The sequence below is a fragment of the Manis pentadactyla genome, chromosome 9 (genome assembly GCF_030020395.1).
Source record: "Manis pentadactyla isolate mManPen7 chromosome 9, mManPen7.hap1, whole genome shotgun sequence".
Classification (NCBI taxonomy): domain Eukaryota; kingdom Metazoa; phylum Chordata; class Mammalia; order Pholidota; family Manidae; genus Manis; species Manis pentadactyla.
Window position 1 is genome coordinate 28332194 of NC_080027.1, and position 11188 is coordinate 28343381.

Here is an 11188-nt window from a genome sequence, read left to right on the forward strand (position 1 = left end):
AATTTATCAGTTATCATCATTTAATTTTCTTTTACTTGCTCTGACGCTTAATTTTATGTGTCAGTTTGGCTAGGTTATGGTACCCGGTTTTTGGTCAAACAGCAGTCTAGATGTTGCTGTGAAGTATCTTTTAGATGTGATTAACATTTAAATCAGTAGACTTTAAATAAAGTGAATTGTACCCCAAAATGGGAGTGGGCCTCATCCAATCAGTTGAAGACCTTTAAAAAAGTAAAAGACTGAAGTCCTCCAAGAAGAAGGAATTCTGCCTCCAGAATGTGTCTGGACTTGAACTGCAGCGTCAGCTCTTCCCTGGGTCTTCAGCCTGCCAACCACTCTGCAGATTTCAGAATAGCCAAACCCCACAATCTTGTAAGAAAATTCCTTAATATAAATTTTTAAACACACACACCCATACACATCCTATTGGTTCTGTTTCTCTAGAGAACACTGACTAATACACTTTCCCATCACTCCTGCTAGACTGTAACTGTTCTGAATGCAGGAATCGTATCTTCTCAGGTGTCTGGTACAATGCGGGCCTCTTGATGTATTTTTGAATTCAGTTTGCTAATATTTTGTTGAGAATTTTTGCATCTATGTTCATCAAGGATATTGGTCTGTAGTTGTCTTTTTTTGTGGTGGCTTTGCCTAGTTTTGGTATTAGAGTGATGCTGGCTTCATAGAATGGCTTTGGAAGTATTTCCTCATCTTCCATTTTTTGGAAAACTTTAAGGAGAATGGGTATTATGTCTTCCCTTAATGTCTGATAAAATTTAGTGGTGAATCCATGTGGTCCGGGGGTTTTGTTCTTGGGTAGGTTTTTGATTACCAATTCCATTTCATTCCTGGTAATTGGTCTGTTTAGATTTTCTGTTTCTTCCTGGGTCAGTCTTGGAAGGTTATATTTTTCTAGAAAGTTGTCCATTTCTTCTATATTATCCAGTTTGTTAGCATATGGATTTTCATAGTGTTCTCTAATAATTCTTTGTATTTCTGTGGTGTCTATAGTGATTTTTCCTTTCTCTTTTCTGATTCTATTTACGTGTATAGATTCTCTTTTTTTCTTAATAAATCTGGCTAGGGGTTTATCTATTTTGTTAATTTTCTCAAAGAATCAGCTCTTGGTTTCATTAATTTTTTTCCTTTGTTTAGTTCTTCTTGATTTTATTTATTTTTTCTCTGATCTTTATTATGTCCCTCCTTCTGCTGACTTTGGGTCTCGTTTGTTCTTCGTTTTCCAGTTTCAATAATTGTGACTTTAGACTATTCATTTGGGATTGTTCTACCTTCTTTAAATAGGCCTGGATTGCTATATACTTTCCTCTTAAAACTGCCTTCGCTGCATCCCACAGAAGTTGGGGCTTTGTGCTGTTGTTGTCATTTGTTTCCATATATTGCTTGATCTCTGTTTTAATTTGGTCATTGATCCATTGATTATTTAGGAACATGTTGTTGATCCTCCATGTGTTTGTGAGCCTTTTTGTTTTCTTTGTAAAATTTTTTTCTAGTTTTATACCTTTGTGATCTGAGAAGTTGGGTGGTAAAATTTCAATCATTTTTAATTTACTGAGGCTCTTTTTGTGGCCTAGTATGTGGTCTCTTCTGGAAAATGTTCAATGTGTGCTTGAGAAGGAGGTCTTATTTTTAATGGCTTATTCCAAGAATCAGCAGACCATAGAGGGAAAATTTTTTGTTATTATTAAATTTTCCTAATCATACCATCTGCTCACTTGCTTACTCCTCCACAGATTTCCTGCTAGCCCTGTTTACACCTCCCTATAAAAGAAAAGCCTGTTACTGTTTGATTTTGAGATTATTCTAGATTTTAAGATCAGGATAGAGAAGCTACATATAGGAGCTCCACTTGACAGCTGTACCTAGCCTTCCAGCAAAGGGTCAGACTTGTCAATGAAGCTATCTAGCTCCTCTGTACTTACCTATCTTCCAGCAAAATACCCTCCAGCAAGTGACCTCCATTGATGTCCTTGATGTCATGTGATATAACAGAAATATTCCCGCAAACTCTGTCAAATTTCATATCTCACAAAACTGTGGAAACTATAGTAGAATGATTTTTGTTTTGTACCATTAAGTTTTGGGGTAGTATGTTACATCGCAATAGATGAGTGGAACAGCCATCGAAGGATTTTAAGATGGTAAGTGACATGATTAGATTTGCCCTGCAAACATCACTGGAACTGTGGAATGAACAATAGATTAGGGGTTATAGAGGCCAGGAAGAAAGATTTTATTATAAAGAGGCTGGGCCTTTAGAAATGGAGGAATGACATAGAATTTGGCACATGTATCATTACTCGGTATTCAAGTATTCAAGAAAAAAGAATATCTAGTCAAATACAAACTTTATTTTAGGCTTTTTTGTGTGCTATAAAATTATCTGCCAGAAGACTGTGCCGATTTATTCTTTCACCACCTCCTGGCCAATATCAATATATTAACATTTAAAAACCTGATGTTGGGCCAGTTTCACAAGATGAAATTTAATTTTAATCAGCATTTTATTGATACCTATTCTCATTTTTTTTCTTATGCTACTGCTTGTTTATGTATTTTCTTTTTTGGAAGGTTGGTGGATCCTTTTTATTATCTATCATATTTCCAGCAATTATTATATTAGTCTCCTGCCTTTTATTTTTTGTTTAGGATCTTTGACATATACATGGCTTTTATTGTTAACTAATGAACTTTATTTCCTATTTTCCTTTAAGAGATTTTTTTACTGTTAAGTTTTAAAGTTGTTTTCCATCCATAAATATTCACCCATATTCCTTCTATTTTTATGGTTTTAAGGGAGGGGGTTTGCATTCAACAATTTATTCCAAAAGAAATTGACATTGTTTTATAGAATGAGTACCTATCTAAAATTATCATTTGCTACCCAAACATTGATTATTATCATGACCTTTGTTTAAATTATTTCAAACAACTTCTTGATGATATTGATAAACATTGTATATTTAGAATCTGTTTTGAAACTTTTCTGCTCCACTGATCTGTCTGTTGACTCTTATTTATCATTGTATTTTAATTATTGTGACTACATAGGGAACATTTATATCTGGTAAATCAATAGCCAAAAACTTACAGAAAGTTTTTAGTAATTTTCATTCATTTCACCTATTCTTCCAGGTGAATTGTTGAATTGCTTTGATAATCCCCCAAATTTTTCAATTATTATTTCATCAAAAAAATTTTGATGCCTTGCCTGGTGGGCGAGGCCTGGCCTAATCCAACCACTACTGCCTCTAGCATCCTTTCAAATCATGTTCTCCTTCTATTCTCTGTTTAAACCACACTCTGTCTTCTTTTAGCCCCTCATGCTCACGAGGCTGACTGATGCAGCAGAGAAATTATAATGACCTTCTTTTTTGCCTGGAATGCTCTTCCTTTTTCATTTACTTAAAACCTTTTTCATCCTCTATGTATCAAAAGGTCTTTTGTCCTTTGCTTTATTTGACTTACTGTTTGGGTCAGATTCTTACTTCAAACCCTGAAATCATTGTGTATCTCTCTTTCATAGTACTCACTGCACTGGCAAATTTACATTAATCCCATGATTATTTAATCAATGTCTATTATGTCACTGGACTATTAGATCCATGAAGATAGCAACTGGAAGTTTTTTTCTCTCATTTCCATTACCTATGCCAGCACATAGACAATAATCAAAAACTATTTGTGAAATTTGCATGAAGGATTTGCACTTCAGAATGTCAAGTAGATATAACCTCAAGTTGGCAATTTCTGACATTATAGGAAAATTAAGTAATTTACACATCCATGTACTAAATATTTCTAAATTCTAGAGCAGACATAATATGGCATCTCTGTGTTGTCTTGAATAGTCAAGGTGCCAGGTACTTAAAATCACAAACTAGAAATATTATTTAACTAGAATCAATCAGTTCATCTGCACCCTCACAGACACCTTCTCTTGACATTTTCAATAACATCTTTATGCCTCTGTAATTGCATAAAAGCCCATACATTGTCTCAGTTGTTTTCCATAACAGCTCCATATGTTTAAGTGACTTTCCTTATTCTCAATGTTATTTTTATTCACTGTACTATTTGTACTTCTACCATAAGAGATCAGTAATGTCTGGAAAAACATAAAAATCGTTGAAGTTGGGGTCAGAAGGTTTATGTCTGGATAGCTACTTGATGGTTTTGGTAGCAGGAGAGAAATACTAATAACTTAAATGTTAGTTCTCATTAGTAAAGTATCTTCATAACAGTTTTGCTGAAAATACTAAATGTGAGAATGAGTATGAAAGTTTTTATTAATTATACTTTACTCTATAAGTACCAATTATTATTGTGATCTTAGAGGGGAAAAGGAAAGAAAGAGTGAGATGATTTGACTAATATCAGAAATCCATGTAATTGTCTAAGAACTATGCTCAACAAATCCAGCTAGCTTGAGGTGGCTGTGGTTTTTTTAGCTAGAAAGAACCTTTGTGTGTATGTCACCTCACTGTGAACTATTACATTTATCAAATAAGTCCAGATCATTGGGTTTCTCCCTCCCAGTGTTCTCTTTAGGACAGGTATTAAAAAGAAAAAAAATAGTATTAAAGTAAAAGTTTATTATACTAAATAAATAAGGCTAAGGTATGCTCATCTTTGGTGTGAAAATGACTACCAGTACTCTTGGATGGTAGAAAAATAAAAACAGAATGTGTTCATTATCAATAACTCAAAGATGTTTTTAAGCTTAAGGAACTTACAGGTGAAATCATTGAGAGATTTGATTTCAGACTATTTGATTCAGACAGTAATCAAACTCCCAAGTTTGAGTTGTGAGATGCAAGTATTTAGGAATAGGAATATACCAGAGATCAGAAATTCTGGGAAACTGGAAAGTTTTGTTACAGCAGTGGCTTGTATCAGCTGGAATTCTGGCACAATTCTAACCCACAGCAGATCCAGTGGGCCAGAGCATAATAACCCACCCTGTGGTTATTTACTTGGTCCCTCAATTATCCTTCGTAAAACGAAGAACCCTCTGTTTGATCTACTTACCACTATAATAAAACTGCAATTGTAAGAAGGGTCATGTGAAAGTCTCTGAAACTGTTCACCCCCCAAGATAGGAAGCTAGAAACAATACCTTTACCAGAGAGAAATGGTAGAAATTAGTCACATCTCAAAGATTTAAAGAATTTAAAGATTTAACTAATTAAATGAATAATGCCCATTTAATTAACCTGTGTAGCCCCTGAAAACTTGGGTGGATTTTCCTTGACAACAGAGGAGCATTGTAAACTTACACAAGTGGCGAGGATTCCAGTGCTGAGCTGGGTGTGGTCTGCATACAGGCACAGAGCACTGCAGCCTCTGGCACCTGGTATGTGGCTATTCGTCTGGCAAATGTGCCCTTCTTGAGTCTCTGTCATCACGGAGGAAACTGATTTAGCTGCTGCCACTCTGAAATGGCAAACCTGCCACAGCAGAGACCAACACTAAGACCTTATTATGAAACAATTTCTTGAGGGGCCCAGCTAGCCAAATGGGAGCTTGCGTCCATCAGACCTTTTCTATTTAAACCCTACCTGAGTTAAACCTGTAAGTTATTTAACCTTTTACCAACATAGAAACCTCTGGACATGTATCTGCTTCTCTTGCCCATAGTAACTCTACCAGTAACCTCTATCTGAGGGCTTTTCAACTATTTCATCTGTGATCATGGTCAGCCAAGGAGGTAAGACCCTTGGCATATGACCATAGCATCCTCTAGTTTTTATCTTAAAGACTAAACCTGTAAGGCAGCAGCATAACAGTGGGAGGGCCTGTTAATGCCCAGTTAATGTGCCCATGCAGGGTGGGAGGCTGTGCTCCAGTATACAATGCAAGCAGTAAACCTGCTCATGGTGCTTTGTCCCTATTGGCTAGAATACATAGCCCCAGGGAGGAGGGGCTGGAAGTGTGCTGGCCCGAGGAGCCATCATTCCAAGAGATCTGCTTGCAGAATTTTATATTCCATCTCCAAAACATTAGGTCTTCTAGATTAGAGACCAGGTTCCCAATGGGTAAATGATCCAACTGGGGACAACAGTAAGGGTTCTCCTGAGCTTGAAGTTGTGGTTCTAGCCTGGTGACTTTGGGCCCCTAATATCCATAAGCCAGCAGCAAAGAAAGTTACATTAGGGATCACTGACTCATTATCGTGACAATGGAGCTGCAGCCACAAAATGGAATGGGAGTGGGAATGAGTATATCTGGCATCCAGGGGATTTGCTGAGGTGCCTGTTTATCTCCTGTGCTCAGTGATGAATGGGCAGTGGTTGCGAACAAGTCCTGACAAAGCAAAACAAGGAAGGGCTCACATCACCTGGGAACATGGGTCTGGGTCAACCTACCAGGCAAATTACCCAGACCAACTAAAGTTCTGCCCAAGTGTGAGTGATACTAGAATGGGTGGCAGAGGAGAGGAGGATGACCAGTTATAGCGATATGAGGTGTTGCAGCCACGGGGACAGTAGCTTACTTTGTTTCTCTAGTCTTATCCCTTTGTCTTTGCAGAGATTGTGTCTGCCCACCATCTAGAAGGGGCTTCCTTATGAGACTGGACTTGAAGAAGGGCACAAATGAATCAGATGGTACAAGGAGGGAAATAGAAAATATCTCTTATGCAATGTTAGAAATCTCAGCTCCACCTCTTATTCCTGCCACAGTTACTTTGACTAGTTCAGCTCAGGTTCCACTCTGCTTCATGCAGTTACAGCTGATGCATCAAGCTCCTCCTGCTCACAACTGCCTCACCCCATAGCCAGGAAGCCTGCATCCACACACCAGAAGTATGGAACAGTTAACAACCTACAAGATGAATATTTTACCAACAGGCCATAGAAGCCTTTGGGAAATGCTCTCTGCTTAGATCCTGGTAGTTCTGAGATGTATTTTGTACTGCTTCTCAGTTGGCATTGGATCAATCCGTGTGTCAGTGTCCCACTCCTGACCAGCTTCTTACCCCATTCCTGCTTTGCCTCCCTGTCCCTCATGTCTGCTGCCAGAATCACACTCCCCAGAAAAGTACACCCACATAAGCCGATTTGTCTCAGAACTTGCCTCCCGGGCAACCCAGGCTAACATGCGCTCTGAGGAAGCTGCTATTAGACCTGCAGCCCAGGTGATAAATAAGCCTGCGATTTGCCTGGAGTCTCACAGATGGTGGTCACAGGAGCCATCCGCCTAACTATATCTCTGGCTCAAAGTCTTGCAGTCTCTATACTGGATCGCTTCTCAATGAAGCTGGTAAATCCAATGACTGTTAAAGCTGGGTGGTAGCCAGGACATTGTCGGTTTTAGTAATTATGACTTTAATGTCAAATTGTTTTCTTTTTTTCTAGTAAAATCAATAATCAGAGGCAGAATCATAAAATAGCAGGTTACTTCAAGCGGCAGTATGGGAGGGGAGCGCCCTCTGCTCTAGGCAGCCCTGTGTTTCCCTGTAAACGTGAAGGGCTCCACGCAGACCCTCGGCAGCACATGTCAGAGTGTGAAAAGGATGACACATCCCTGCCCCTGCTTTTAAAAATGAGACACGGTGCCCTGAGCAGGTTAAGTTACTTTGTCTAATTTCACAAGCATATTAGTGGGAAATATTTAAGTTGCGACTAGGTAATCTAAAGGATGGAGTAATTATGCTTTTGGTAAATTTAAATACAGGTCTGGGGAGGAATCTGGGAATTTCAACAAGGCCTCATGAGAGCCCTTCCAACACTGCATTCTGTGCTGCTAAGTAATCATCACATCTACTCAGTTAATCATGCCGTGTGGTGTTTTCCCAGTGCAATGCAGATGGCTTCATCATATAATTTTAGGCTCTAGTTAGAGATGATTCACTGGCATTTTAAAGGCACGGTTGCAACTGTTCCCCAGAAGAAACTCAAAGAGGATGCTTCAAATTGCTGTATAATAAAAATATATCAGTTACCTAGTGGCACGTCCCTCTGCACTGGAATGGGTCCATATGGAACGAAATTCTGGCAGGCTGGGTCCGTGATGCATGCCTGGTCTGCACAGCCAAACCGCCCCTCAGAAATTGAACTGCCGTGGGCATGCCTGTGCATCTTGGTTTAGAAGCCTGTCTTGTACTGTGGCTCAGAGCTGACCAGTGGAGTCCACAGTCGAAAGGTCCTAGAAGCTCTGTGTCAGAAAGACACCACTAAAACTTTGATTCTTAAATTCCTTGCATAGCCTTCCTAACAGACAGACAGCTAGGCCCTTCTCTGAATCCACCCACTAGCTGAATTGAATACTACATCTGCTGCTGTCCAGATTAAAGTAAACTTCCCTTTACTGGCTGAACATTACTTTTGGTTGTAGAATTATCTCTGACAATCCAGTCAACAAATATTTATTGAACACAGTATACATTGGGCTCATATAAGTGGGGATATGAAAATAAATACATGCCATGTAGGTAGGGCCTGAAGCAGAGGTGGGATCATTTCCAGGTGAAGAAGGAATTCCCAAGGGAGGAAACTATTTGAGGAACAGCATGAGACTGAGAAAATTCAGGGTGTGTTCCAAGGTCAAGGCCTCCTTCACAGGTCCCAGGATTCAGTGCCATTTTACTGCTCATTTCCCTCCTGCTGCACAGTGCAGATTAAAAGCGTCAGATTATGCACATGGAGCCCCCCAGTGCCTGGCACTTAGACACTGGCCAGCAAGTGGTGACTGTCATCATGATGAGGTTGCTGGCACAGCTCTTCTATCTCTGCCCAGTTGAACTCCCCTGTCATACCCGCTTATCCACATTCTCAAAGTTGTGGGCTTAACTAGGTACCATAATTTCTGTGAAGGGACTTTATTTACCTATATGAAATACTAGTCAGGGAAAAATGGTGTTATTGGTTACATTTTGTGTCAAGCTCTGGAATTAAGAAAGATTAATTCCCCTATAAAACTGGCAGTGTTAGGCCAATTTCTTCTTGAAGGTCATTGTAATTGGATGAAAAGTTCAACACAAAAGAACCTACACTCTGCCTGGATAATAGCAATGGTGGAAGGTGCAGACCCCTGAAGTTTATACTGGGGTTGGAGATGATGATGGTGATGATGGCAATGAATAACTTTTACTGACCACTTACTAAGGGGTAGGTATTGTACTGGAAGGGTTAACTGGATCATCTCATTTGATCCTCACAAATCTATGAAGCTAGTATTCTTGTAATTATTACTACATCCATATACAAGTAAAGAAAATGAATCACAAAGAGGTAAAATAATTTCTCCAAGATCACAAATCTTTTAAATGATAGAGACCAGGATTTGAGTCTAAATAGATCTGGTTCAGAGCTTGGGCTTAACTTCTACCAGTATGGTATTGATAATAAAAACTCTTCATTGAGCTTACAATGAGTTGCATTTAGGCAAAAGCATGGTGAATTATTACTATGTCCATTTTATGGATAAAGAAATTGAGCTTCAGGGAAGGGAAGTGACTAATCCAAAGGGGATTTAGAAACCAGTCCAGGCCTGCCAGACTCCAAAGCCTATGCTTTTACCATTGCTCCATCAGCCTCTCATACGGAATCCATGATAGCTCTGCTGTGGTTGACCAAAGTCAATGAACAACCCTCAGCATCCTCCAGATATGCTCTAAGCCTGGATGTTTGTAATATTCTGATTAATGTGCACAGTCTCTGCCTGTCTTCCACGCCAGCATTTGGAACTCAGTCTCTTTCTGTGACATCACCAGACACAGACCTCTCTCCTGCTACGCAGGTCCAAGCACTTGGAAACTGGTGCTACTTGGGAAAAACATCTCAGACCAAGACTGTGGAACTCTAAATGGTGTCCCTCATGCCATTTATTTCTCCTCCTTTCCATCGTGAACTTAACTCTCACAGGGCAATCATTAGCTAACACTCACTTTCTTAAGAGTCCATCTCCTACTGCCGACTAAATCCCAAATATTGAGCTTCAGATTCAAGATGAGAAAATTCTCCTTTCAAGCAATCTCCTAAAGGCTGGGAATTTAATTGGGAAGAGCAGATTATATGCAGGATTAGGAACTTGCCTTTTCCATTTCTTTCAGAGGACTTAGGACTAACTTTCCAAGCCTATAACAGAGTATGACTCAAATCTACTACATATAACAGGGTAAGCCTCACTCTACTTCAATCAGGATGCTCCCAAGTCCCATTCTTTAGGCATAATTAACATTAGAATTAATTTCTACTTTCCTCAGCTCTGTTCTTTGAACATTCAATTGACCACATGACCCCATTTTAGCATAGTCTAATGAACTATAATTGTTTGCCCTTTGTTACCATGTGTGTGTATGTGTGCACACACTTATTTGATGGGAGCTGGGGATAAGTACGGATCTTATTATTTTGTGAGCAACTTGAGGGTAAGGACACCATTTTATTAATCTCTGGTCACTAGATCACCACAAGGTTAGGTCTCAGAAATGTTTGGGAAATATTTGCTACTTTAGTATGACCAAGGTGTGAACTAATTCTCTTTCTAGCAAAAGAAAAGACACATATCAAAATAAATGTTTTGTTTTTTTTTCACTAGGCTTATGACATAGAAAATTATCCCAAATATAACATTTTCTGATGTCACTGCTTCAGTATTTACTGATAATTCCCTAAACATTGATTGAGCACTACTATGAGTCAAGCATGTTTCACATGTGAGTAAAATAAAGTCACTCTCCTAAGGGCCTTGCAGTCTTTTAGGCGAGACTGACCCCTAACACACCAATCTTGTAAAGCAAGTGCTGTGGTTAGAGGTGTGTGAGGATGCAATGGGCATGACTCACTAGGAGAGTCAGAAAGCACCTCCAAGGAGACTGCAGGGTAGAGGAAGAGGAAGGACATTCCTAGGCAAAAGAAACAGAGGTAAAACAGTGCAACAGGTTCCAAGAATGTCAAGCATCACGTGTGCCCTGGGCATAGAGATCCTAGAGGAAGAAGAAGAGATTGGGGCCAGCGTCTAAGGTTTTAAATATCTTTAGAAGAGTCCAAAATGTATCTTTTTGCATATCTTGATTGTCACTCACCTGTTTGTTTTAAACTGCAATCATCATATTTGTACCTTCCTCTCATGGGAAAAGCCGGGCTGATGAAAATCCCCACAACCTAGCATCCAGCCCCTTTAGTTGTATTCAAGAAAGCACAGCAGATGCCAGTAGGTGAGGTTG